Source organism: Pseudophryne corroboree, chromosome 6 (assembly GCF_028390025.1).
Source record: "Pseudophryne corroboree isolate aPseCor3 chromosome 6, aPseCor3.hap2, whole genome shotgun sequence".
Lineage (NCBI taxonomy): Eukaryota > Metazoa > Chordata > Amphibia > Anura > Myobatrachidae > Pseudophryne > Pseudophryne corroboree.
In genome coordinates, this window is record NC_086449.1 from 93,496,606 (window position 1) to 93,520,616 (window position 24,011).

A 24,011-nucleotide genomic window follows, 5' to 3' on the forward strand; every position below is an offset into this window, starting at 1 on the left:
AAGAATAGAACAATGCATTATGCTCCCCTTTTCCATCATTGATTCCAGCTGCATGAAAAATAAAATAAAAAAATGTTACAAATGTGTCAAGTGATCTGAAAACACCTTTTCCATTAGTTATGGTCTAAAATCCTTTGACTTTAAAACAAATTTACAGATGTTAAGTCCTGTTATAAAGAGAAAATTCCTTCAATCCGGACAGGTGTTCTGGCAACTTTACAAGAAACAGAGTTTTAACTCTCAAGTTACAATGCACTGTTCTGAGGACAACAGTCATGACAAATAGAATGAAAAATGCTTTATGCTTTTTTTCCCCTAAATGGGTACATCTTGGATGAGTTATTTGACATCTTTTCTTTGATTGCTGGTCTGAAATCTTTTATAGGTCAGGTGAATTATTAAAGCTTATCTGCAATTATAAACAGATGACACAACTCTTTCTGAAAGGTAACATTTTGATGCAATCAGTCTAGTTTGTTAGAAACAGGACTGCATCTCTCATATTGCAATGCCATGCTCCCAAAATAGACATCAATAAAAATGCCCTGTGTGAGGCTTGAACTCACGACCTTCAGATTATGAGACTGACGCGCTACCAACTGCGCTAACAAGGCAACTGTAGGCTTATTTTTGGATTAGAAAAGGTGAGGCATTTTGGATTAACAAATTTCCTATATCAGTAAAAATGTTTTCCTTGTATGAAACTTTGAAGGAGATTTATTTCAGCTTCCCATATGGTCTAGCGGTAAGGATTCCTGGTTTTCACCCAGGCGGCCCGGGTTCGACTCCCGGTATGGGAATAGAATCTTATTGTTGTTTCTAAATAGATTCAAAAGCAGAGGAACAAAAACTAATAGTTGTAGCCAGATGTTTCCTTGTGTCTGATGTGGTTCCAATTGCAGACGTGATCCACTGCTACTAATTGTGACAAGGTTTTGGGCAACTGCTGTGCCATTATCATTGGCCTTATCACAGGTAAAATTTCCAGGTATTATGAAACTGTGAGAAATGGGCTCTCTGAGGACAAAAATCACAAAGAATAGAACAATGCATTATGCTCCCCTTTTCCATCATTGATTCCAGCTGCATGAAAAATAAAATAAAAAAATGTTACAAATGTGTCAAGTGATCTGAAAACACCTTTTCCATTAGTTATGGTCTAAAATCCTTTGACTTTAAAACAAATTTACAGATGTTAAGTCCTGTTATAAAGAGAAAATTCCTTCAATCCGGACAGGTGTTCTGGCAACTTTACAAGAAACAGAGTTTTAACTCTCAAGTTACAATGCACTGTTCTGAGGACAACAGTCATGACAAATAGAATGAAAAATGCTTTATGCTTTTTTTCCCCTAAATGGGTACATCTTGGATGAGTTATTTGACATCTTTTCTTTGATTGCTGGTCTGAAATCTTTTATAGGTCAGGTGAATTATTAAAGCTTATCTGCAATTATAAACAGATGACACAACTCTTTCTGAAAGGTAACATTTTGATGCAATCAGTCTAGTTTGTTAGAAACAGGACTGCATCTCTCATATTGCAATGCCATGCTCCCAAAATAGACATCAATAAAAATGCCCTGTGTGAGGCTTGAACTCACGACCTTCAGATTATGAGACTGACGCGCTACCAACTGCGCTAACAAGAAAACTGTAGGCTTATTTTTGGATTAGAAAAGGTGAGGCATTTTGGTTTAACAAATTTCTGATATCAGTAAAAATGTTTTCCTTGTATGAAACTTTGAAGGTGATTTATTTCAGCTTCCCATATGGTCTAGCGGTAAGGATTCTTGGTTTTCACCCAGGCGGCCCGGGTTCGACTCCCGGTATGGGAATAGAATCTTATTGTTGTTTCTAAACAGATTCAAAAGCAGAGGAACAAAAACTAATAGTTGTAGCCAGATGTTTCCTTGTGTCTGATGTGGTTCCAATTGCAGACGTGATCCACTGCTACTAATTGTGACAAGGTTTTGGGCAACTGCTGTGCCATTATCATTGGCCTTATCACAGGTAAAATTTCCAGGTATTATGAAACTGTGAGAAACTCTCTGAGGACAAAAATTACAAAGAATAGAACAATGCATTATGCTCCCCTTTTCCATCATTGATTCCAGCTGCATGAAAAATAAAATAATTTTTTTTTACAAATGTGTCAAGTGATCTGAAAACACCTTTTCCATTAGTTATGGTCTAAAATCCTTTGGCGTTAAAACAAATTTACAGATGTTAAGTCCTGTTATAAAGAGAAAATTCCTTCAATCCGGATAGGTGTTCTGGCAACTTTACAAGAAACAGAGTTTTAACTCTCAAGTTACAATGCACTGTTCTGAGGACAACAGTCATGACAAATAGAATGAAAAATGCTTTATGCTTTTTTTCCCCTAAATGGGTACATCTTGGATGAGTTATTTGACATCTTTTCTTTTATTGCTGGTCTGAAATCTTTTATAGGTCAGGTGAATTATTAAAGCTTATCTGCAATTATAAACAGATGACACAACTTTCTGAAAGGTAACATTTTGATGCTATCAGTCTAGTTTGTTAGAAACAGGACTGCATCTCTCATATTGCAATGCCATGCTCCCAAAATAGACATCAATAAAAATGCCCTGTGTGAGGCTTGAACTCACGACCTTCAGGTTATGAGACTGACGCGCTACCAACTGCGCTAACAAGGCAACTGTAGCCTTAGATTTGGATTAGAAAAGGTTAGGCATTTTGGTTTAACAAATTTCCGATATCAGTAAAAATGTTTTCCTTGTATGAAACTTTGAAGTAGATTTATTTCAGCTTCCCATATGGTCTAGCGGTAAGGATTCCTGGTTTTCACCCAGGCGGCCCGGGTTCGACTCCCGGTATGGGAATGGAATCTTATTGTTGTTTCTAAACAGATTCAAAAGCAGAGGAACAAAAACTAATAGTTGTAGCCAGATGTTTCCTTGTGTCTGATGTGGTTCCAATTGCAGACGTGATCCACTGCTACTAATTGTGACAAGGTTTTGGGCAACTGCTGTGCCATTATCATTGGCCTTATCACAGGTAAAATTTCCAGGTATTATGAAACTGTGAGAAACTCTCTGAGGACAAAAATTACAAAGAATAGAACAATGCATTATGCTCCCCTTTTCCATCATTGATTCCAGCTGCATGAAAAATAAAATAAAAATTTTTTACAAATGTGTCAAGTGATCTGAAAACACCTTTTCCATTAGTTATGGTCTAAAATCCTTTGGTGTTAAAACAAATTTACAGATGTTAAGCGCTGTTATAAAGAGAAAATTCCTTCAATCCGGATAGGTGTTCTGGCAACTTTACAAGAAACAGAGTTTTAACTCTCAAGTTACAATGCACTGTTCTGAGGACAACAGTCATGACAAATAGAATGAAAAATGCTTTATGCTTTTTTTCCCCTAAATGGGTACATCTTGGATGAGTTATTTGACATCTTTTCTTTTATTGCTGGTCTGAAATCTTTTATAGGTCAGGTGAATTATTAAAGCTTATCTGCAATTATAAACAGATGACACAACTCTTTCTGAAAGGTAACATTTTGATGCAATCAGTCTAGTTTGTTAGAAACAGGACTGCATCTCTCATATTGCAATGCCATGCTCCCAAAATAGACATCAATAAAAATGCCCTGTGTGAGGCTTGAACTCACGACCTTCAGATTATGAGACTGACGCGCTACCAACTGCGCTAACAAGGCAACTGTAGGCTTATTTTTGGATTAGAAAAGGTGAGGCATTTTGGATTAACAAATTTCCTATATCAGTAAAAATGTTTTCCTTGTATGAAACTTTGAAGGAGATTTATTTCAGCTTCCCATATGGTCTAGCGGTAAGGATTCATGTTTTTCACCCTGGCGGCCCGGGTTCGACTCCCGGTATGGGAATGGAATCTTATTGTTGTTTCTAAACAGATTCAAAAGCAGAGGAACAAAAACTAATAGTTGTAGCCAGATGTTTCCTTGTGTCTGATGTGGTTCCAATTGCAGATGTGATCCACTGCTACTAATTGTGACAAGGTTTTGGGCAACTGCTGTGCCATTATCATTGGCCTTATCACAGGTAAAATTTCCAGGTATTATGAAACTGTGAGAAATGGGCTCTCTGAGGACAAAAATCACAAAGAATAGAACAATGCATTATGCTCCCCTTTTCCATCATTGATTCCAGCTGCATGAAAAATAAAATAAAAAAATGTTACAAATGTGTCAAGTGATCTGAAAACACCTTTTCCATTAGTTATGGTCTAAAATCCTTTGGCGTTAAAACAAATTTACAGATGTTAAGTCCTGTTATAAAGAGAAAATTCCTTCAATCCGGACAGGTGTTCTGGCAACTTTACAAGAAACAGAGTTTTAACTCTCAAGTTACAATGCACTGTTCTGAGGACAACAGTCATGACAAATAGAATGAAAAATGCTTTATGCTTTTTTTCCCCTAAATGGGTACATCTTGGATGAGTTATTTGACATCTTTTCTTTTATTGCTGGTCTGAAATCTTTTATAGGTCAGGTGAATTATTAAAGCTTATCTGCAATTATAAACAGATGACACAACTCTTTCTGAAAGGTAACATTTTGATGCAATCAGTCTAGTTTGTTAGAAACAGGACTGCATCTCTCATATTGCAATGCCATGCTCCCAAAATAGACATCAATAAAAATGCCCTGTGTGAGGCTTGAACTCACGACCTTCAGATTATGAGACTGACGCGCTACCAACTGCGCTAACAAGGCAACTGTAGGCTTATTTTTGGATTAGAAAAGGTGAGGCATTTTGGATTAACAAATTTCCTATATCAGTAAAAATGTTTTCCTTGTATGAAACTTTGAAGGAGATTTATTTCAGCTTCCCATATGGTCTAGCGGTAAGGATTCCTGGTTTTCACCCAGGCGGCCCGGGTTCGACTCCCGGTATGGGAATAGAATCTTATTGTTGTTTCTAAATAGATTCAAAAGCAGAGGAACAAAAACTAATAGTTGTAGCCAGATGTTTCCTTGTGTCTGATGTGGTTCCAATTGCAGATGTGATCCACTGCTACTAATTGTGACAAGGTTTTGGGCAACTGCTGTGCCATTATCATTGGCCTTATCACAGGTAAAATTTCCAGGCATTATGAAACTGTGAGAAATGGGCTCTCTGAGGACAAAAATCACAAAGAATAGAACAATGCATTATGCTCCCCTTTTCCATCATTGATTCCAGCTGCATGAAAAATAAAATAAAAAAAATGTTACAAATGTGTCAAGTGATCTGAAAACACCTTTTCCATTAGTTATGGTCTAAAATCCTTTGACGTTAAAACAAATTTACAGATGTTAAGTCCTGTTATAAAGAGAAAATTCCTTCAATCCGGACAGGTGTTCTGGCAACTTTACAAGAAACAGAGTTTTAACTCTCAAGTTACAGTGCACTGTTCTGAGGACAACAGTCATGACAAATAGAATGAAAAATGCTTTATGCTTTTTTTCCCCTAAATGGGTACATCTTGGATGAGTTATTTGACATCTTTTCTTTTATTGCTGGTCTGAAAACTTTTATAAGTCAGGTGAATTATTAAAGCTTATCTGCAATTATAAACAGATGACACAACTCTTTCTGAAAGGTAACATTTTGATGCAATCAGTCTAGTTTGTTAGAAACAGGACTGCATCTCTCATATTGCAATGCCATGCTCCCAAAATAGACATCAATAAAAATGCACTGTGTGAAGCTTGAACTCACGACCTTCAGATTATGAGACTGACGCGCTACCAACTGCGCTAACAAGGCAACTGTAGGCTTATTTTTAGATTAGAAATGGTGAGGCATTTTGGTTTAACAAATTTCCGATATCAGTAAAAATGTTTTCCTTGTATGAAACTTTGAAGTAGATTTATTTCAGCTTCCCATATGGTCTAGCGGTAAGGATTCCTGTTTTTCACCCTGGCGGCCCGGGTTCGACTCCCGGTATGGGAATGGAATCTTATTGTTGTTTCTAAACAGATTCAAAAGCAGAGGAACAAAAACTAATAGTTGTAGCCAGATGTTTCCTTGTGTCTGATGTGGTTCCAATTGCAGATGTGATCCACTGCTACTAATTGTGACAAGGTTTTGGGCAACTGCTGTGCCATTATCATTGGCCTTATCACAGGTAAAATTTCCAGGTATTATGAAACTGTGAGAAATGGGCTCTCTGAGGACAAAAATCACAAAGAATAGAACAATGCATTATGCTCCCCTTTTCCATCATTGATTCCAGCTGCATGAAAAATAAAATAAAAAAATGTTACAAATGTGTCAAGTGATCTGAAAACACCTTTTCCATTAGTTATGGTCTAAAATCCTTTGACGTTAAAACAAATTTACAGATGTTAAGTCCTGTTATAAAGAGAAAATTCCTTCAATCCGGACAGGTGTTCTGGCAACTTTACAAGAAACAGAGTTTTAACTCTCAAGTTACAATGCACTGTTCTGAGGACAACAGTCATGACAAATAGAATGAAAAATGCTTTATGCTTTTTTTCCCCTAAATGGGTACATCTTGGATGAGTTATTTGACATCTTTTCTTTTATTGCTGGTCTGAAAACTTTTATAAGTCAGGTGAATTATTAAAGCTTATCTGCAATTATAAACAGATGACACAACTCTTTCTGAAAGGTAACATTTTGATGCAATCAGTCTAGTTTGTTAGAAACAGGACTGCATCTCTCATATTGCAATGCCATGCTCCCAAAATAGACATCAATAAAAATGCCCTGTGTGAGGCTTGAACTCACGACCTTCAGATTATGAGACTGACGCGCTACCAACTGCGCTAACAAGGCAACTGTAGGCTTATTTTTAGATTAGAAAAGGTGAGGCATTTTGGTTTAACAAATTTCCGATATCAGTAAAAATGTTTTCCTTGTATGAAACTTTGAAGTAGATTTATTTCAGCTTCCCATATGGTCTAGCGGTAAGGATTCCTGTTTTTCACCCTGGCGGCCCGGGTTCGACTCCCGGTATGGGAATGGAATCTTATTGTTGTTTCTAAACAGATTCAAAAGCAGAGGAACAAAAACTAATAGTTGTAGCCAGATGTTTCCTTGTGTCTGATGTGGTTCCAATTGCAGATGTGATCCACTGCTACTAATTGTGACAAGGTTTTGGGCAACTGCTGTGCCATTATCATTGGCCTTATCACAGGTAAAATTTCCAGGCATTATGAAACTGTGAGAAATGGGCTCTCTGAGGACAAAAATCACAAAGAATAGAACAATGCATTATGCTCCCCTTTTCCATCATTGATTCCAGCTGCATGAAAAATAAAATAAAAAAAATGTTACAAATGTGTCAAGTGATCTGAAAACACCTTTTCCATTAGTTATGGTCTAAAATCCTTTGACGTTAAAACAAATTTACAGATGTTAAGTCCTGTTATAAAGAGAAAATTCCTTCAATCCGGACAGGTGTTCTGGCAACTTTACAAGAAACAGAGTTTTAACTCTCAAGTTACAGTGCACTGTTCTGAGGACAACAGTCATGACAAATAGAATGAAAAATGCTTTATGCTTTTTTTCCCCTAAATGGGTACATCTTGGATGAGTTATTTGACATCTTTTCTTTTATTGCTGGTCTGAAAACTTTTATAAGTCAGGTGAATTATTAAAGCTTATCTGCAATTATAAACAGATGACACAACTCTTTCTGAAAGGTAACATTTTGATGCAATCAGTCTAGTTTGTTAGAAACAGGACTGCATCTCTCATATTGCAATGCCATGCTCCCAAAATAGACATCAATAAAAATGCACTGTGTGAAGCTTGAACTCACGACCTTCAGATTATGAGACTGACGCGCTACCAACTGCGCTAACAAGGCAACTGTAGGCTTATTTTTAGATTAGAAATGGTGAGGCATTTTGGTTTAACAAATTTCCGATATCAGTAAAAATGTTTTCCTTGTATGAAACTTTGAAGTAGATTTATTTCAGCTTCCCATATGGTCTAGCGGTAAGGATTCCTGTTTTTCACCCTGGCGGCCCGGGTTCGACTCCCGGTATGGGAATGGAATCTTATTGTTGTTTCTAAACAGATTCAAAAGCAGAGGAACAAAAACTAATAGTTGTAGCCAGATGTTTCCTTGTGTCTGATGTGGTTCCAATTGCAGATGTGATCCACTGCTACTAATTGTGACAAGGTTTTGGGCAACTGCTGTGCCATTATCATTGGCCTTATCACAGGTAAAATTTCCAGGTATTATGAAACTGTGAGAAATGGGCTCTCTGAGGACAAAAATCACAAAGAATAGAACAATGCATTATGCTCCCCTTTTCCATCATTGATTCCAGCTGCATGAAAAATAAAATAAAAAAATGTTACAAATGTGTCAAGTGATCTGAAAACACCTTTTCCATTAGTTATGGTCTAAAATCCTTTGACGTTAAAACAAATTTACAGATGTTAAGTCCTGTTATAAAGAGAAAATTCCTTCAATCCGGACAGGTGTTCTGGCAACTTTACAAGAAACAGAGTTTTAACTCTCAAGTTACAATGCACTGTTCTGAGGACAACAGTCATGACAAATAGAATGAAAAATGCTTTATGCTTTTTTTCCCCTAAATGGGTACATCTTGGATGAGTTATTTGACATCTTTTCTTTTATTGCTGGTCTGAAAACTTTTATAAGTCAGGTGAATTATTAAAGCTTATCTGCAATTATAAACAGATGACACAACTCTTTCTGAAAGGTAACATTTTGATGCAATCAGTCTAGTTTGTTAGAAACAGGACTGCATCTCTCATATTGCAATGCCATGCTCCCAAAATAGACATCAATAAAAATGCCCTGTGTGAGGCTTGAACTCACGACCTTCAGATTATGAGACTGACGCGCTACCAACTGCGCTAACAAGGCAACTGTAGGCTTATTTTTAGATTAGAAAAGGTGAGGCATTTTGGTTTAACAAATTTCCGATATCAGTAAAAATGTTTTCCTTGTATGAAACTTTGAAGTAGATTTATTTCAGCTTCCCATATGGTCTAGCGGTAAGGATTCCTGTTTTTCACCCTGGCGGCCCGGGTTCGACTCCCGGTATGGGAATGGAATCTTATTGTTGTTTCTAAACAGATTCAAAAGCAGAGGAACAAAAACTAATAGTTGTAGCCAGATGTTTCCTTGTGTCTGATGTGGTTCCAATTGCAGATGTGATCCACTGCTACTAATTGTGACAAGGTTTTGGGCAACTGCTGTGCCATTATCATTGGCCTTATCACAGGTAAAATTTCCAGGTATTATGAAACTGTGAGAAATGGGCTCTCTGAGGACAAAAATCACAAAGAATAGAACAATGCATTATGCTCCCCTTTTCCATCATTGATTCCAGCTGCATGAAAAATAAAATAAAAAAATGTTACAAATGTGTCAAGTGATCTGAAAACACCTTTTCCATTAGTTATGGTCTAAAATCCTTTGACTTTAAAACAAATTTACAGATGTTAAGTCCTGTTATAAAGAGAAAATTCCTTCAATCCGGACAGGTGTTCTGGCAACTTTACAAGAAACAGAGTTTTAACTCTCAAGTTACAATGCACTGTTCTGAGGACAACAGTCATGACAAATAGAATGAAAAATGCTTTATGCTTTTTTTCCCCTAAATGGGTACATCTTGGATGAGTTATTTGACATCTTTTCTTTGATTGCTGGTCTGAAATCTTTTATAGGTCAGGTGAATTATTAAAGCTTATCTGCAATTATAAACAGATGACACAACTCTTTCTGAAAGGTAACATTTTGATGCAATCAGTCTAGTTTGTTAAAAACAGGACTGCATCTCTCATATTGCAATGCCATGCTCCCAAAATAGACATCAATAAAAATGCCCTGTGTGAGGCTTGAACTCACGACCTTCAGATTATGAGACTGACGCGCTACCAACTGCGCTAACAAGAAAACTGTAGGCTTATTTTTGGATTAGAAAAGGTGAGGCATTTTGGTTTAACAAATTTCTGATATCAGTAAAAATGTTTTCCTTGTATGAAACTTTGAAGGTGATTTATTTCAGCTTCCCATATGGTCTAGCGGTAAGGATTCTTGGTTTTCACCCAGGCGGCCCGGGTTCGACTCCCGGTATGGGAATAGAATCTTATTGTTGTTTCTAAACAGATTCAAAAGCAGAGGAACAAAAACTAATAGTTGTAGCCAGATGTTTCCTTGTGTCTGATGTGGTTCCAATTGCAGACGTGATCCACTGCTACTAATTGTGACAAGGTTTTGGGCAACTGCTGTGCCATTATCATTGGCCTTATCACAGGTAAAATTTCCAGGTATTATGAAACTGTGAGAAACTCTCTGAGGACAAAAATTACAAAGAATAGAACAATGCATTATGCTCCCCTTTTCCATCATTGATTCCAGCTGCATGAAAAATAAAATAATTTTTTTTTACAAATGTGTCAAGTGATCTGAAAACACCTTTTCCATTAGTTATGGTCTAAAATCCTTTGGCGTTAAAACAAATTTACAGATGTTAAGTCCTGTTATAAAGAGAAAATTCCTTCAATCCGGATAGGTGTTCTGGCAACTTTACAAGAAACAGAGTTTTAACTCTCAAGTTACAATGCACTGTTCTGAGGACAACAGTCATGACAAATAGAATGAAAAATGCTTTATGCTTTTTTTCCCCTAAATGGGTACATCTTGGATGAGTTATTTGACATCTTTTCTTTTATTGCTGGTCTGAAATCTTTTATAGGTCAGGTGAATTATTAAAGCTTATCTGCAATTATAAACAGATGACACAACTTTCTGAAAGGTAACATTTTGATGCTATCAGTCTAGTTTGTTAGAAACAGGACTGCATCTCTCATATTGCAATGCCATGCTCCCAAAATAGACATCAATAAAAATGCCCTGTGTGAGGCTTGAACTCACAACCTTCAGGTTATGAGACTGATGCTACCAACTGCGCTAACAAGGCAACTGTAGCCTTAGATTTGGATTAGAAAAGGTTAGGCATTTTGGTTTAACAAATTTCCGATATCAGTAAAAATGTTTTCCTTGTATGAAACTTTGAAGTAGATTTATTTCAGCTTCCCATATGGTCTAGCGGTAAGGATTCCTGGTTTTCACCCAGGCGGCCCGGGTTCGACTCCCGGTATGGGAATGGAATCTTATTGTTGTTTCTAAACAGATTCAAAAGCAGAGGAACAAAAACTAATAGTTGTAGCCAGATGTTTCCTTGTGTCTGATGTGGTTCCAATTGCAGACGTGATCCACTGCTACTAATTGTGACAAGGTTTTGGGCAACTGCTGTGCCATTATCATTGGCCTTATCACAGGTAAAATTTCCAGGTATTATGAAACTGTGAGAAACTCTCTGAGGACAAAAATTACAAAGAATAGAACAATGCATTATGCTCCCCTTTTCCATCATTGATTCCAGCTGCATGAAAAATAAAATAAAATTTTTTTACAAATGTGTCAAGTGATCTGAAAACACCTTTTCCATTAGTTATGGTCTAAAATCCTTTGGCGTTAAAACAAATTTACAGATGTTAAGTCCTGTTATAAAGAGAAAATTCCTTCAATCCGGATAGGTGTTCTGGCAACTTTACAAGAAACAGAGTTTTAACTCTCAAGTTACAATGCACTGTTCTGAGGACAACAGTCATGACAAATAGAATGAAAAATGCTTTATGCTTTTTTTCCCCTAAATGGGTACATCTTGGATGAGTTATTTGACATCTTTTCTTTTATTGCTGGTCTGAAATCTTTTATAGGTCAGGTGAATTATTAAAGCTTATCTGCAATTATAAACAGATGACACAACTTTCTGAAAGGTAACATTTTGATGCTATCAGTCTAGTTTGTTAGAAACAGGACTGCATCTCTCATATTGCAATGCCATGCTCCCAAAATAGACATCAATAAAAATGCCCTGTGTGAGGCTTGAACTCACGACCTTCAGGTTATGAGACTGACGCGCTACCAACTGCGCTAACAAGGCAACTGTAGCCTTAGATTTGGATTAGAAAAGGTTAGGCATTTTGGTTTAACAAATTTCCGATATCAGTAAAAATGTTTTCCTTGTATGAAACTTTGAAGTAGATTTATTTCAGCTTCCCATATGGTCTAGCGGTAAGGATTCCTGGTTTTCACCCAGGCGGCCCGGGTTCGACTCCCGGTATGGGAATGGAATCTTATTGTTGTTTCTAAACAGATTCAAAAGCAGAGGAACAAAAACTAATAGTTGTAGCCAGATGTTTCCTTGTGTCTGATGTGGTTCCAATTGCAGACGTGATCCACTGCTACTAATTGTGACAAGGTTTTGGGCAACTGCTGTGCCATTATCATTGGCCTTATCACAGGTAAAATTTCCAGGTATTATGAAACTGTGAGAAACTCTCTGAGGACAAAAATTACAAAGAATAGAACAATGCATTATGCTCCCCTTTTCCATCATTGATTCCAGCTGCATGAAAAATAAAATAAAATTTTTTTACAAATGTGTCAAGTGATCTGAAAACACCTTTTCCATTAGTTATGGTCTAAAATCCTTTGGCGTTAAAACAAATTTACAGATGTTAAGTCCTGTTATAAAGAGAAAATTCCTTCAATCCGGATAGGTGTTCTGGCAACTTTACAAGAAACAGAGTTTTAACTCTCAAGTTACAATGCACTGTTCTGAGGACAACAGTCATGACAAATAGAATGAAAAATGCTTTATGCTTTTTTTTCCCTAAATGGGTACATCTTGGATGAGTTATTTGACATCTTTTCTTTTATTGCTGGTCTGAAATCTTTTATAGGTCAGGTGAATTATTAAAGCTTATCTGCAATTATAAACAGATGACACAACTCTTTCTGAAAGGTAACATTTTGATGCTATCAGTCTAGTTTGTTAGAAACAGGACTGCATCTCTCATATTGCAATGCCATGCTCCCAAAATAGACATCAATAAAAAATGCCCTGTGTGAGGCTTGAACTCACGACCTTCAGATTATGAGACTGACGCGCTACCAACTGCGCTAACAAGGCAACTGTAGCCTTAGATTTGGATTAGAAAAGGTGAGGCATTTTGGTTTAACAAATTTCCGATATCAGTAAAAATGTTTTCCTTGTATGAAACTTTGAAGGAGATTTATTTCAGCTTCCCATATGGTCTAGCGGTAAGGATTCCTGGATTTCACCCAGGCGGCCCGGGTTCGACTCCCGGTATGGGAATGGAATCTTATTGTTGTTTCTAAACAGATTCAAAAGCAGAGGAACAAAATCTAATAGTTGTAGCCAGATGTTTCCTTGTGTCTGATGTGGTTCCAATTGCAGATGTGATCCACTGCTACTAATTGTGACAAGGTTTTGGGCAACTGCTGTGCCATTATCATTGGCCTTATCACAGGTAAAATTCCCAGGTATTATGAAACTGTGAGAAATGGGCTCTCTGAGGACAAAAATCACAAAGAATAGAACAAAGCATTATGCTCCCCTTTTCCATCATTGATTCCAGCTGCATGAAAAATAAAATAAAAAAATGTTACAAATGTGTCAAGTGATCTGAAAACACCTTTTCCATTAGTTATGGTCTAAAATCATTTGGCGTTAAAACAAATTTACAGATGTTAAGTCCTGTTATAAAGAGAAAATTCCTTCAATCCGGACAGGTGTTCTGGCAACTTTACAAGAAACAGAGTTTTAACTCTCAAGTTACAATGCACTGTTCTGAGGACAACAGTCATGACAAATAGAATGAAAAATGCTTTATGCTTTTTTTCCCCTAAATGGGGTAGATCTTGGATGAGTTATTTGACATCTTTTCTTTTATTGCTGGTCTGAAAACTTTTATAGGTCAGGTGAATTATTAAAGCTTATCTGCAATTATAAACAGATGACACAACTCTTTCTGAAAGGTAACATTTTGATGCAATCAGTCTAGTTTGTTAGAAACAGGACTGCATCTCTCATATTGCAATGCCATGCTCCCAAAATAAACATCAATAAAAATTCCCTGTGTGAGGCTTGAACTCACGACCTTCAGATTATGAGACTGACGCGCTACCAACTGCGATAACAAGGCAACTGTTGGCTTATTTTTGGATTAGAAAAGGTGAGGCATTTTGGTTTAACAAATTTCCAATATCAGTAAAAATGTTTTCCTTGTATGAAACTTTGAAGGAGATTTATTTCAGCTTCCCATATGGTCTAGTGGTAAGGATTCTTGGTTTTCACCCAGGCGGCCCGGGTTCGACTCCCGGTATGGGAATAGAATCTTATTGTTGTTTCTAAACAGATTCAAAAGCAGAGGAACAAAAACTAATAGTTGTAGCCAGATGTTTCCTTGTGTCTGATGTGGTTCCAATTGCAGACGTGATCCACTGCTACTAATTGTGACAAGGTTTTGGGCAACTGCTGTGCCATTATCATTGGCCTTATCACAGGTAAAATTTCCAGGTATTATGAAACTGTGAGAAATGGGCTCTCTGAGGACAAAAATCACAAAGAATAGAACAATGCATTATGCTCCCCTTTTCCATCATTGATTCCAGCTGCATGAAAAATAAAATAAAAAAATGTTACAAATGTGTCAAGTGATCTGAAAACACCTTTTCCATTAGTTATGGTCTAAAATCCTTTGACGTTAAAACAAATTTACAGATGTTAAGTCCTGTTATAAAGAGAAAATTCCTTCAATCCGGACAGGTGTTCTGGCAACTTTACAAGAAACAGAGTTTTAACTCTCAAGTTACAATGCACTGTTCTGAGGACAACAGTCATGACAAATAGAATGAAAAATGCTTTATGCTTTTTTTCCCCTAAATGGGTACATCTTGGATGAGTTATTTGACATCTTTTCTTTTATTGCTGGTCTGAAAACTTTTATAAGTCAGGTGAATTATTAAAGCTTATCTGCAATTATAAACAGATGACACAACTCTTTCTGAAAGGTAACATTTTGATGCAATCAGTCTAGTTTGTTAGAAACAGGACTGCATCTCTCATATTGCAATGCCATGCTCCCAAAATAGACATCAATAAAAATGCCCTGTGTGAGGCTTGAACTCACGACCTTCAGATTATGAGACTGACGCGCTACCAACTGCGCTAACAAGGCAACTGTAGGCTTATTTTTAGATTAGAAAAGGTGAGGCATTTTGGTTTAACAAATTTCCGATATCAGTAAAAATGTTTTCCTTGTATGAAACTTTGAAGTAGATTTATTTCAGCTTCCCATATGGTCTAGCGGTAAGGATTCCTGTTTTTCACCCTGGCGGCCCGGGTTCGACTCCCGGTATGGGAATGGAATCTTATTGTTGTTTCTAAACAGATTCAAAAGCAGAGGAACAAAAACTAATAGTTGTAGCCAGATGTTTCCTTGTGTCTGATGTGGTTCCAATTGCAGATGTGATCCACTGCTACTAATTGTGACAAGGTTTTGGGCAACTGCTGTGCCATTATCATTGGCCTTATCACAGGTAAAATTTCCAGGCATTATGAAACTGTGAGAAATGGGCTCTCTGAGGACAAAAATCACAAAGAATAGAACAATGCATTATGCTCCCCTTTTCCATCATTGATTCCAGCTGCATGAAAAATAAAATAAAAAAAATGTTACAAATGTGTCAAGTGATCTGAAAACACCTTTTCCATTAGTTATGGTCTAAAATCCTTTGACGTTAAAACAAATTTACAGATGTTAAGTCCTGTTATAAAGAGAAAATTCCTTCAATCCGGACAGGTGTTCTGGCAACTTTACAAGAAACAGAGTTTTAACTCTCAAGTTACAGTGCACTGTTCTGAGGACAACAGTCATGACAAATAGAATGAAAAATGCTTTATGCTTTTTTTCCCCTAAATGGGTACATCTTGGATGAGTTATTTGACATCTTTTCTTTTATTGCTGGTCTGAAAACTTTTATAAGTCAGGTGAATTATTAAAGCTTATCTGCAATTATAAACAGATGACACAACTCTTTCTGAAAGGTAACATTTTGATGCAATCAGTCTAGTTTGTTAGAAACAGGACTGCATCTCTCATATTGCAATGCCATGCTCCCAAAATAGACATCAATAAAAATGCACTGTGTGAAGCTTGAACTCACGACCTTCAGATTATGAGACTGACGCGCTACCAACTGCGCTAACAAGGCAACTGTAGGCTTATTTTTAGATTAGAAATGGTGAGGCATTTTGGTTTAACAAATTTCCGATATCAGTAAAAATGTTTTCCTTGTATGAAACTTTGAAGTAGATTTATTTCAGCTTCCCATATGGTCTAGCGGTAAGGATTCCTGTTTTTCACCCTGGCGGCCCGGGTTCGACTCCCGGTATGGGAATGGAATCTTATTGTTGTTTCTAAACAGATTCAAAAGCAGAGGAACAAAAACTAATAGTTGTAGCCAGATGTTTCCTTGTGTCTGATGTGGTTCCAATTGCAGATGTGATCCACTGCTACTAATTGTGACAAGGTTTTGGGCAACTGCTGTGCCATTATCATTGGCCTTATCACAGGTAAAATTTCCAGGTATTATGAAACTGTGAGAAATGGGCTCTCTGAGGACAAAAATCACAAAGAATAGAACAATGCATTATGCTCCCCTTTTCCATCATTGATTCCAGCTGCATGAAAAATAAAATAAAAAAATGTTACAAATGTGTCAAGTGATCTGAAAACACCTTTTCCATTAGTTATGGTCTAAAATCCTTTGACGTTAAAACAAATTTACAGATGTTAAGTCCTGTTATAAAGAGAAAATTCCTTCAATCCGGACAGGTGTTCTGGCAACTTTACAAGAAACAGAGTTTTAACTCTCAAGTTACAATGCACTGTTCTGAGGACAACAGTCATGACAAATAGAATGAAAAATGCTTTATGCTTTTTTTCCCCTAAATGGGTACATCTTGGATGAGTTATTTGACATCTTTTCTTTTATTGCTGGTCTGAAAACTTTTATAAGTCAGGTGAATTATTAAAGCTTATCTGCAATTATAAACAGATGACACAACTCTTTCTGAAAGGTAACATTTTGATGCAATCAGTCTAGTTTGTTAGAAACAGGACTGCATCTCTCATATTGCAATGCCATGCTCCCAAAATAGACATCAATAAAAATGCCCTGTGTGAGGCTTGAACTCACGACCTTCAGATTATGAGACTGACGCGCTACCAACTGCGCTAACAAGGCAACTGTAGGCTTATTTTTAGATTAGAAAAGGTGAGGCATTTTGGTTTAACAAATTTCCGATATCAGTAAAAATGTTTTCCTTGTATGAAACTTTGAAGTAGATTTATTTCAGCTTCCCATATGGTCTAGCGGTAAGGATTCCTGTTTTTCACCCTGGCGGCCCGGGTTCGACTCCCGGTATGGGAATGGAATCTTATTGTTGTTTCTAAACAGATTCAAAAGCAGAGGAACAAAAACTAATAGTTGTAGCCAGATGTTTCCTTGTGTCTGATGTGGTTCCAATTGCAGATGTGATCCACTGCTACTAATTGTGACAAGGTTTTGGGCAACTGCTGTGCCATTATCATTGGCCTTATCACAGGTAAAATTTCCAGGTATTATGAAACTGTGAGAAATGGGCTCTCTGAGGACAAAAATCACAAAGAATAGAACAATGCATTATGCTCCCCTTTTCCATCATTGATTCCAGCTGCATGAAAAATAAAATAAAAAAATGTTACAAATGTGTCAAGTGATCTGAAAACACCTTTTCCATTAGTTATGGTCTAAAATCCTTTGACTTTAAAACAAATTTACAGATGTTAAGTCCTGTTATAAAGAGAAAATTCCTTCAATCCGGACAGGTGTTCTGGCAACTTTACAAGAAACAGAGTTTTAACTCTCAAGTTACAATGCACTGTTCTGAGGACAACAGTCATGACAAATAGAATGAAAAATGCTTTATGCTTTTTTTCCCCTAAATGGGTACATCTTGGATGAGTTATTTGACATCTTTTCTTTGATTGCTGGTCTGAAATCTTTTATAGGTCAGGTGAATTATTAAAGCTTATCTGCAATTATAAACAGATGACACAACTCTTTCTGAAAGGTAACATTTTGATGCAATCAGTCTAGTTTGTTAAAAACAGGACTGCATCTCTCATATTGCAATGCCATGCTCCCAAAATAGACATCAATAAAAATGCCCTGTGTGAGGCTTGAACTCACGACCTTCAGATTATGAGACTGACGCGCTACCAACTGCGCTAACAAGAAAACTGTAGGCTTATTTTTGGATTAGAAAAGGTGAGGCATTTTGGTTTAACAAATTTCTGATATCAGTAAAAATGTTTTCCTTGTATGAAACTTTGAAGGTGATTTATTTCAGCTTCCCATATGGTCTAGCGGTAAGGATTCTTGGTTTTCACCCAGGCGGCCCGGGTTCGACTCCCGGTATGGGAATAGAATCTTATTGTTGTTTCTAAACAGATTCAAAAGCAGAGGAACAAAAACTAATAGTTGTAGCCAGATGTTTCCTTGTGTCTGATGTGGTTCCAATTGCAGACGTGATCCACTGCTACTAATTGTGACAAGGTTTTGGGCAACTGCTGTGCCATTATCATTGGCCTTATCACAGGTAAAATTTCCAGGTATTATGAAACTGTGAGAAACTCTCTGAGGACAAAAATTACAAAGAATAGAACAATGCATTATGCTCCCCTTTTCCATCATTGATTCCAGCTGCATGAAAAATAAAATAATTTTTTTTTACAAATGTGTCAAGTGATCTGAAAACACCTTTTCCATTAGTTATGGTCTAAAATCCTTTGGCGTTAAAACAAATTTACAGATGTTAAGTCCTGTTATAAAGAGAAAATTCCTTCAATCCGGATAGGTGTTCTGGCAACTTTACAAGAAACAGAGTTTTAACTCTCAAGTTACAATGCACTGTTCTGAGGACAACAGTCATGACAAATAGAATGAAAAATGCTTTATGCTTTTTTTCCCCTAAATGGGTACATCTTGGATGAGTTATTTGACATCTTTTCTTTTATTGCTGGTCTGAAATCTTTTATAGGTCAGGTGAATTATTAAAGCTTATCTGCAATTATAAACAGATGACACAACTTTCTGAAAGGTAACATTTTGATGCTATCAGTCTAGTTTGTTAGAAACAGGACTGCATCTCTCATATTGCAATGCCATGCTCCCAAAATAGACATCAATAAAAATGCCCTGTGTGAGGCTTGAACTCACAACCTTCAGGTTATGAGACTGATGCTACCAACTGCGCTAACAAGGCAACTGTAGCCTTAGATTTGGATTAGAAAAGGTTAGGCATTTTGGTTTAACAAATTTCCGATATCAGTAAAAATGTTTTCCTTGTATGAAACTTTGAAGTAGATTTATTTCAGCTTCCCATATGGTCTAGCGGTAAGGATTCCTGGTTTTCACCCAGGCGGCCTGGGTTCGACTCCCGGTATGGGAATGGAATCTTATTGTTGTTTCTAAACAGATTCAAAAGCAGAGGAACAAAAACTAATAGTTGTAGCCAGATGTTTCCTTGTGTCTGATGTGGTTCCAATTGCAGACGTGATCCACTGCTACTAATTGTGACAAGGTTTTGGGCAACTGCTGTGCCATTATCATTGGCCTTATCACAGGTAAAATTTCCAGGTATTATGAAACTGTGAGAAACTCTCTGAGGACAAAAATTACAAAGAATAGAACAATGCATTATGCTCCCCTTTTCCATCATTGATTCCAGCTGCATGAAAAATAAAATAAAATTTTTTTACAAATGTGTCAAGTGATCTGAAAACACCTTTTCCATTAGTTATGGTCTAAAATCCTTTGGCGTTAAAACAAATTTACAGATGTTAAGTCCTGTTATAAAGAGAAAATTCCTTCAATCCGGATAGGTGTTCTGGCAACTTTACAAGAAACAGAGTTTTAACTCTCAAGTTACAATGCACTGTTCTGAGGACAACAGTCATGACAAATAGAATGAAAAATGCTTTATGCTTTTTTTCCCCTAAATGGGTACATCTTGGATGAGTTATTTGACATCTTTTCTTTTATTGCTGGTCTGAAATCTTTTATAGGTCAGGTGAATTATTAAAGCTTATCTGCAATTATAAACAGATGACACAACTTTCTGAAAGGTAACATTTTGATGCTATCAGTCTAGTTTGTTAGAAACAGGACTGCATCTCTCATATTGCAATGCCATGCTCCCAAAATAGACATCAATAAAAATGCCCTGTGTGAGGCTTGAACTCACGACCTTCAGGTTATGAGACTGACGCGCTACCAACTGCGCTAACAAGGCAACTGTAGCCTTAGATTTGGATTAGAAAAGGTTAGGCATTTTGGTTTAACAAATTTCCGATATCAGTAAAAATGTTTTCCTTGTATGAAACTTTGAAGTAGATTTATTTCAGCTTCCCATATGGTCTAGCGGTAAGGATTCCTGGTTTTCACCCAGGCGGCCCGGGTTCGACTCCCGGTATGGGAATGGAATCTTATTGTTGTTTCTAAACAGATTCAAAAGCAGAGGAACAAAAACTAATAGTTGTAGCCAGATGTTTCCTTGTGTCTGATGTGGTTCCAATTGCAGACGTGATCCACTGCTACTAATTGTGACAAGGTTTTGGGCAACTGCTGTGCCATTATCATTGGCCTTATCACAGGTAAAATTTCCAGGTATTATGAAACTGTGAGAAACTCTCTGAGGACAAAAATTACAAAGAATAGAACAATGCATTATGCTCCCCTTTTCCATCATTGATTCCAGCTGCATGAAAAATAAAATAAAAATTTTTTACAAATGTGTCAAGTGATCTGAAAACACCTTTTCCATTAGTTATGGTCTAAAATCCTTTGGCGTTAAAACAAATTTACAGATGTTAAGTCCTGTTATAAAGAGAAAATTCCTTCAATCCGGATAGGTGTTCTGGCAACTTTACAAGAAACAGAGTTTTAACTCTCAAGTTACAATGCACTGTTCTGAGGACAACAGTCATGACAAATAGAATGAAAAATGCTTTATGCTTTTTTTCCCTAAATGGGTACATCTTGGATGAGTTATTTGACATCTTTTCTTTTATTGCTGGTCTGAAATCTTTTATAGGTCAGGTGAATTATTAAAGCTTATCTGCAATTATAAACAGATGACACAACTCTTTCTGAAAGGTAACATTTTGATGCTATCAGTCTAGTTTGTTAGAAACAGGACTGCATCTCTCATATTGCAATGCCATGCTCCCAAAATAGACATCAATAAAAAATGCCCTGTGTGAGGCTTGAACTCACGACCTTCAGATTATGAGACTGACGCCCTACCAACTGCGCTAACAAGGCAACTGTAGCCTTAGATTTGGATTAGAAAAGGTGAGGCATTTTGGTTTAACAAATTTCCGATATCAGTAAAAATGTTTTCCTTGTATGAAACTTTGAAGGAGATTTATTTCAGCTTCCCATATGGTCTAGCGGTAAGGATTCCTGGATTTCACCCAGGCGGCCCGGGTTCGACTCCCGGTATGGGAATGGAATCTTATTGTTGTTTCTAAACAGATTCAAAAGCAGAGGAACAAAATCTAATAGTTGTAGCCAGATGTTTCCTTGTGTCTGATGTGGTTCCAATTGCAGATGTGATCCACTGCTACTAATTGTGACAAGGTTTTGGGCAACTGCTGTGCCATTATCATTGGCCTTATCACAGGTAAAATTCCCAGGTATTATGAAACTGTGAGAAATGGGCTCTCTGAGGACAAAAATCACAAAGAATAGAACAAAGCATTATGCTCCCCTTTTCCATCATTGATTCCAGCTGCATGAAAAATAAAATAAAAAAATGTTACAAATGTGTCAAGTGATCTGAAAACACCTTTTCCATTAGTTATGGTCTAAAATCATTTGGCGTTAAAACAAATTTACAGATGTTAAGTCCTGTTATAAAGAGAAAATTCCTTCAATCCGGACAGGTGTTCTGGCAACTTTACAAGAAACAGAGTTTTAACTCTCAAGTTACAATGCACTGTTCTGAGGACAACAGTCATGACAAATAGAATGAAAAATGCTTTATGCTTTTTTTCCCCTAAATGGGTACATCTTGGATGAGTTATTTGACATCTTTTCTTTGATTGCTGGTCTGAAATCTTTTATAGGTCAGGTGAATTATTAAAGCTTATCTGCAATTATAAACAGATGACACAACTCTTTCTGAAAGGTAACATTTTGATGCAATCAGTCTAGTTTGTTAAAAACAGGACTGCATCTCTCATATTGCAATGCCATGCTCCCAAAATAGACATCAATAAAAATGCCCTGTGTGAGGCTTGAACTCACGACCTTCAGATTATGAGACTGACGCGCTACCAACTGCGCTAACAAGAAAACTGTAGGCTTATTTTTGGATTAGAAAAGGTGAGGCATTTTGGTTTAACAAATTTCTGATATCAGTAAAAATGTTTTCCTTGTATGAAACTTTGAAGGTGATTTATTTCAGCTTCCCATATGGTCTAGCGGTAAGGATTCTTGGTTTTCACCCAGGCGGCCCGGGTTCGACTCCCGGTATGGGAATAGAATCTTATTGTTGTTTCTAAACAGATTCAAAAGCAGAGGAACAAAAACTAATAGTTGTAGCCAGATGTTTCCTTGTGTCTGATGTGGTTCCAATTGCAGACGTGATCCACTGCTACTAATTGTGACAAGGTTTTGGGCAACTGCTGTGCCATTATCATTGGCCTTATCACAGGTAAAATTTCCAGGTATTATGAAACTGTGAGAAACTCTCTGAGGACAAAAATTACAAAGAATAGAACAATGCATTATGCTCCCCTTTTCCATCATTGATTCCAGCTGCATGAAAAATAAAATAATTTTTTTTTACAAATGTGTCAAGTGATCTGAAAACACCTTTTCCATTAGTTATGGTCTAAAATCCTTTGGCGTTAAAACAAATTTACAGATGTTAAGTCCTGTTATAAAGAGAAAATTCCTTCAATCCGGATAGGTGTTCTGGCAACTTTACAAGAAACAGAGTTTTAACTCTCAAGTTACAATGCACTGTTCTGAGGACAACAGTCATGACAAATAGAATGAAAAATGCTTTATGCTTTTTTTCCCCTAAATGGGTACATCTTGGATGAGTTATTTGACATCTTTTCTTTTATTGCTGGTCTGAAATCTTTTATAGGTCAGGTGAATTATTAAAGCTTATCTGCAATTATAAACAGATGACACAACTTTCTGAAAGGTAACATTTTGATGCTATCAGTCTAGTTTGTTAGAAACAGGACTGCATCTCTCATATTGCAATGCCATGCTCCCAAAATAGACATCAATAAAAATGCCCTGTGTGAGGCTTGAACTCACAACCTTCAGGTTATGAGACTGATGCTACCAACTGCGCTAACAAGGCAACTGTAGCCTTAGATTTGGATTAGAAAAGGTTAGGCATTTTGGTTTAACAAATTTCCGATATCAGTAAAAATGTTTTCCTTGTATGAAACTTTGAAGTAGATTTATTTCAGCTTCCCATATGGTCTAGCGGTAAGGATTCCTGGTTTTCACCCAGGCGGCCCGGGTTCGACTCCCGGTATGGGAATGGAATCTTATTGTTGTTTCTAAACAGATTCAAAAGCAGAGGAACAAAAACTAATAGTTGTAGCCAGATGTTTCCTTGTGTCTGATGTGGTTCCAATTGCAGACGTGATCCACTGCTACTAATTGTGACAAGGTTTTGGGCAACTGCTGTGCCATTATCATTGGCCTTATCACAGGTAAAATTTCCAGGTATTATGAAACTGTGAGAAACTCTCTGAGGACAAAAATTACAAAGAATAGAACAATGCATTATGCTCCCCTTTTCCATCATTGATTCCAGCTGCATGAAAAATAAAATAAAATTTTTTTACAAATGTGTCAAGTGATCTGAAAACACCTTTTCCATTAGTTATGGTCTAAAATCCTTTGGCGTTAAAACAAATTTACAGATGTTAAGTCCTGTTATAAAGAGAAAATTCCTTCAATCCGGATAGGTGTTCTGGCAACTTTACAAGAAACAGAGTTTTAACTCTCAAGTTACAATGCACTGT

The 24,011-nt window shown here is 36.8% G+C and overlaps 42 non-coding genes across 42 annotated transcripts; 22 read left to right on the forward strand and 20 right to left on the reverse strand.

The window, feature by feature from the left end:
- Window positions 1–541: 541 nt before the first annotated feature.
- Window positions 542–614, reverse strand: TRNAM-CAU (transfer RNA methionine (anticodon CAU)). The gene has a single exon. It is a non-coding gene; the product is annotated as a tRNA-Met (tRNA).
- A 114-nt stretch (window positions 615–728) lies between these two features.
- On the forward strand, window positions 729–800 carry TRNAE-UUC (transfer RNA glutamic acid (anticodon UUC)). The gene has a single exon. It is a non-coding gene; the product is annotated as a tRNA-Glu (tRNA).
- Window positions 801–1,576: 776 nt separating this feature from the next.
- TRNAM-CAU (transfer RNA methionine (anticodon CAU)) lies at window positions 1,577–1,659 on the reverse strand. Its single transcript has one exon. It is a non-coding gene; the product is annotated as a tRNA-Met (tRNA).
- A 104-nt stretch (window positions 1,660–1,763) lies between these two features.
- TRNAE-UUC (transfer RNA glutamic acid (anticodon UUC)) lies at window positions 1,764–1,835 on the forward strand. The gene has a single exon. It is a non-coding gene; the product is annotated as a tRNA-Glu (tRNA).
- Window positions 1,836–2,605: 770 nt separating this feature from the next.
- Window positions 2,606–2,678, reverse strand: TRNAM-CAU (transfer RNA methionine (anticodon CAU)). The gene has a single exon. It is a non-coding gene; the product is annotated as a tRNA-Met (tRNA).
- Window positions 2,679–2,792: 114 nt separating this feature from the next.
- On the forward strand, window positions 2,793–2,864 carry TRNAE-UUC (transfer RNA glutamic acid (anticodon UUC)). Its single transcript has one exon. It is a non-coding gene; the product is annotated as a tRNA-Glu (tRNA).
- Window positions 2,865–3,636: 772 nt separating this feature from the next.
- TRNAM-CAU (transfer RNA methionine (anticodon CAU)) lies at window positions 3,637–3,709 on the reverse strand. Its single transcript has one exon. It is a non-coding gene; the product is annotated as a tRNA-Met (tRNA).
- Window positions 3,710–4,671: 962 nt separating this feature from the next.
- On the reverse strand, window positions 4,672–4,744 carry TRNAM-CAU (transfer RNA methionine (anticodon CAU)). The gene has a single exon. It is a non-coding gene; the product is annotated as a tRNA-Met (tRNA).
- Window positions 4,745–4,858: 114 nt separating this feature from the next.
- Window positions 4,859–4,930, forward strand: TRNAE-UUC (transfer RNA glutamic acid (anticodon UUC)). Its single transcript has one exon. It is a non-coding gene; the product is annotated as a tRNA-Glu (tRNA).
- A 777-nt stretch (window positions 4,931–5,707) lies between these two features.
- Window positions 5,708–5,780, reverse strand: TRNAM-CAU (transfer RNA methionine (anticodon CAU)). Its single transcript has one exon. It is a non-coding gene; the product is annotated as a tRNA-Met (tRNA).
- Window positions 5,781–5,894: 114 nt separating this feature from the next.
- On the forward strand, window positions 5,895–5,966 carry TRNAE-UUC (transfer RNA glutamic acid (anticodon UUC)). Its single transcript has one exon. It is a non-coding gene; the product is annotated as a tRNA-Glu (tRNA).
- A 776-nt stretch (window positions 5,967–6,742) lies between these two features.
- Window positions 6,743–6,815, reverse strand: TRNAM-CAU (transfer RNA methionine (anticodon CAU)). Its single transcript has one exon. It is a non-coding gene; the product is annotated as a tRNA-Met (tRNA).
- A 114-nt stretch (window positions 6,816–6,929) lies between these two features.
- TRNAE-UUC (transfer RNA glutamic acid (anticodon UUC)) lies at window positions 6,930–7,001 on the forward strand. Its single transcript has one exon. It is a non-coding gene; the product is annotated as a tRNA-Glu (tRNA).
- A 777-nt stretch (window positions 7,002–7,778) lies between these two features.
- On the reverse strand, window positions 7,779–7,851 carry TRNAM-CAU (transfer RNA methionine (anticodon CAU)). The gene has a single exon. It is a non-coding gene; the product is annotated as a tRNA-Met (tRNA).
- A 114-nt stretch (window positions 7,852–7,965) lies between these two features.
- TRNAE-UUC (transfer RNA glutamic acid (anticodon UUC)) lies at window positions 7,966–8,037 on the forward strand. Its single transcript has one exon. It is a non-coding gene; the product is annotated as a tRNA-Glu (tRNA).
- Window positions 8,038–8,813: 776 nt separating this feature from the next.
- TRNAM-CAU (transfer RNA methionine (anticodon CAU)) lies at window positions 8,814–8,886 on the reverse strand. Its single transcript has one exon. It is a non-coding gene; the product is annotated as a tRNA-Met (tRNA).
- A 114-nt stretch (window positions 8,887–9,000) lies between these two features.
- On the forward strand, window positions 9,001–9,072 carry TRNAE-UUC (transfer RNA glutamic acid (anticodon UUC)). The gene has a single exon. It is a non-coding gene; the product is annotated as a tRNA-Glu (tRNA).
- Window positions 9,073–9,848: 776 nt separating this feature from the next.
- TRNAM-CAU (transfer RNA methionine (anticodon CAU)) lies at window positions 9,849–9,931 on the reverse strand. Its single transcript has one exon. It is a non-coding gene; the product is annotated as a tRNA-Met (tRNA).
- Window positions 9,932–10,035: 104 nt separating this feature from the next.
- Window positions 10,036–10,107, forward strand: TRNAE-UUC (transfer RNA glutamic acid (anticodon UUC)). Its single transcript has one exon. It is a non-coding gene; the product is annotated as a tRNA-Glu (tRNA).
- A 955-nt stretch (window positions 10,108–11,062) lies between these two features.
- On the forward strand, window positions 11,063–11,134 carry TRNAE-UUC (transfer RNA glutamic acid (anticodon UUC)). Its single transcript has one exon. It is a non-coding gene; the product is annotated as a tRNA-Glu (tRNA).
- A 770-nt stretch (window positions 11,135–11,904) lies between these two features.
- Window positions 11,905–11,977, reverse strand: TRNAM-CAU (transfer RNA methionine (anticodon CAU)). Its single transcript has one exon. It is a non-coding gene; the product is annotated as a tRNA-Met (tRNA).
- A 114-nt stretch (window positions 11,978–12,091) lies between these two features.
- TRNAE-UUC (transfer RNA glutamic acid (anticodon UUC)) lies at window positions 12,092–12,163 on the forward strand. The gene has a single exon. It is a non-coding gene; the product is annotated as a tRNA-Glu (tRNA).
- A 773-nt stretch (window positions 12,164–12,936) lies between these two features.
- On the reverse strand, window positions 12,937–13,009 carry TRNAM-CAU (transfer RNA methionine (anticodon CAU)). Its single transcript has one exon. It is a non-coding gene; the product is annotated as a tRNA-Met (tRNA).
- Window positions 13,010–13,123: 114 nt separating this feature from the next.
- Window positions 13,124–13,195, forward strand: TRNAE-UUC (transfer RNA glutamic acid (anticodon UUC)). The gene has a single exon. It is a non-coding gene; the product is annotated as a tRNA-Glu (tRNA).
- A 777-nt stretch (window positions 13,196–13,972) lies between these two features.
- TRNAM-CAU (transfer RNA methionine (anticodon CAU)) lies at window positions 13,973–14,045 on the reverse strand. The gene has a single exon. It is a non-coding gene; the product is annotated as a tRNA-Met (tRNA).
- Window positions 14,046–14,159: 114 nt separating this feature from the next.
- TRNAE-UUC (transfer RNA glutamic acid (anticodon UUC)) lies at window positions 14,160–14,231 on the forward strand. The gene has a single exon. It is a non-coding gene; the product is annotated as a tRNA-Glu (tRNA).
- A 776-nt stretch (window positions 14,232–15,007) lies between these two features.
- TRNAM-CAU (transfer RNA methionine (anticodon CAU)) lies at window positions 15,008–15,080 on the reverse strand. The gene has a single exon. It is a non-coding gene; the product is annotated as a tRNA-Met (tRNA).
- A 114-nt stretch (window positions 15,081–15,194) lies between these two features.
- TRNAE-UUC (transfer RNA glutamic acid (anticodon UUC)) lies at window positions 15,195–15,266 on the forward strand. Its single transcript has one exon. It is a non-coding gene; the product is annotated as a tRNA-Glu (tRNA).
- Window positions 15,267–16,043: 777 nt separating this feature from the next.
- Window positions 16,044–16,116, reverse strand: TRNAM-CAU (transfer RNA methionine (anticodon CAU)). Its single transcript has one exon. It is a non-coding gene; the product is annotated as a tRNA-Met (tRNA).
- Window positions 16,117–16,230: 114 nt separating this feature from the next.
- TRNAE-UUC (transfer RNA glutamic acid (anticodon UUC)) lies at window positions 16,231–16,302 on the forward strand. The gene has a single exon. It is a non-coding gene; the product is annotated as a tRNA-Glu (tRNA).
- Window positions 16,303–17,078: 776 nt separating this feature from the next.
- Window positions 17,079–17,151, reverse strand: TRNAM-CAU (transfer RNA methionine (anticodon CAU)). Its single transcript has one exon. It is a non-coding gene; the product is annotated as a tRNA-Met (tRNA).
- A 114-nt stretch (window positions 17,152–17,265) lies between these two features.
- On the forward strand, window positions 17,266–17,337 carry TRNAE-UUC (transfer RNA glutamic acid (anticodon UUC)). Its single transcript has one exon. It is a non-coding gene; the product is annotated as a tRNA-Glu (tRNA).
- A 776-nt stretch (window positions 17,338–18,113) lies between these two features.
- Window positions 18,114–18,196, reverse strand: TRNAM-CAU (transfer RNA methionine (anticodon CAU)). Its single transcript has one exon. It is a non-coding gene; the product is annotated as a tRNA-Met (tRNA).
- Window positions 18,197–18,300: 104 nt separating this feature from the next.
- On the forward strand, window positions 18,301–18,372 carry TRNAE-UUC (transfer RNA glutamic acid (anticodon UUC)). Its single transcript has one exon. It is a non-coding gene; the product is annotated as a tRNA-Glu (tRNA).
- Window positions 18,373–19,327: 955 nt separating this feature from the next.
- On the forward strand, window positions 19,328–19,399 carry TRNAE-UUC (transfer RNA glutamic acid (anticodon UUC)). The gene has a single exon. It is a non-coding gene; the product is annotated as a tRNA-Glu (tRNA).
- Window positions 19,400–20,169: 770 nt separating this feature from the next.
- On the reverse strand, window positions 20,170–20,242 carry TRNAM-CAU (transfer RNA methionine (anticodon CAU)). The gene has a single exon. It is a non-coding gene; the product is annotated as a tRNA-Met (tRNA).
- Window positions 20,243–20,356: 114 nt separating this feature from the next.
- On the forward strand, window positions 20,357–20,428 carry TRNAE-UUC (transfer RNA glutamic acid (anticodon UUC)). Its single transcript has one exon. It is a non-coding gene; the product is annotated as a tRNA-Glu (tRNA).
- A 772-nt stretch (window positions 20,429–21,200) lies between these two features.
- TRNAM-CAU (transfer RNA methionine (anticodon CAU)) lies at window positions 21,201–21,273 on the reverse strand. The gene has a single exon. It is a non-coding gene; the product is annotated as a tRNA-Met (tRNA).
- A 114-nt stretch (window positions 21,274–21,387) lies between these two features.
- TRNAE-UUC (transfer RNA glutamic acid (anticodon UUC)) lies at window positions 21,388–21,459 on the forward strand. The gene has a single exon. It is a non-coding gene; the product is annotated as a tRNA-Glu (tRNA).
- A 776-nt stretch (window positions 21,460–22,235) lies between these two features.
- Window positions 22,236–22,318, reverse strand: TRNAM-CAU (transfer RNA methionine (anticodon CAU)). Its single transcript has one exon. It is a non-coding gene; the product is annotated as a tRNA-Met (tRNA).
- Window positions 22,319–22,422: 104 nt separating this feature from the next.
- Window positions 22,423–22,494, forward strand: TRNAE-UUC (transfer RNA glutamic acid (anticodon UUC)). Its single transcript has one exon. It is a non-coding gene; the product is annotated as a tRNA-Glu (tRNA).
- A 955-nt stretch (window positions 22,495–23,449) lies between these two features.
- Window positions 23,450–23,521, forward strand: TRNAE-UUC (transfer RNA glutamic acid (anticodon UUC)). The gene has a single exon. It is a non-coding gene; the product is annotated as a tRNA-Glu (tRNA).
- Window positions 23,522–24,011: the final 490 nt, after the last annotated feature.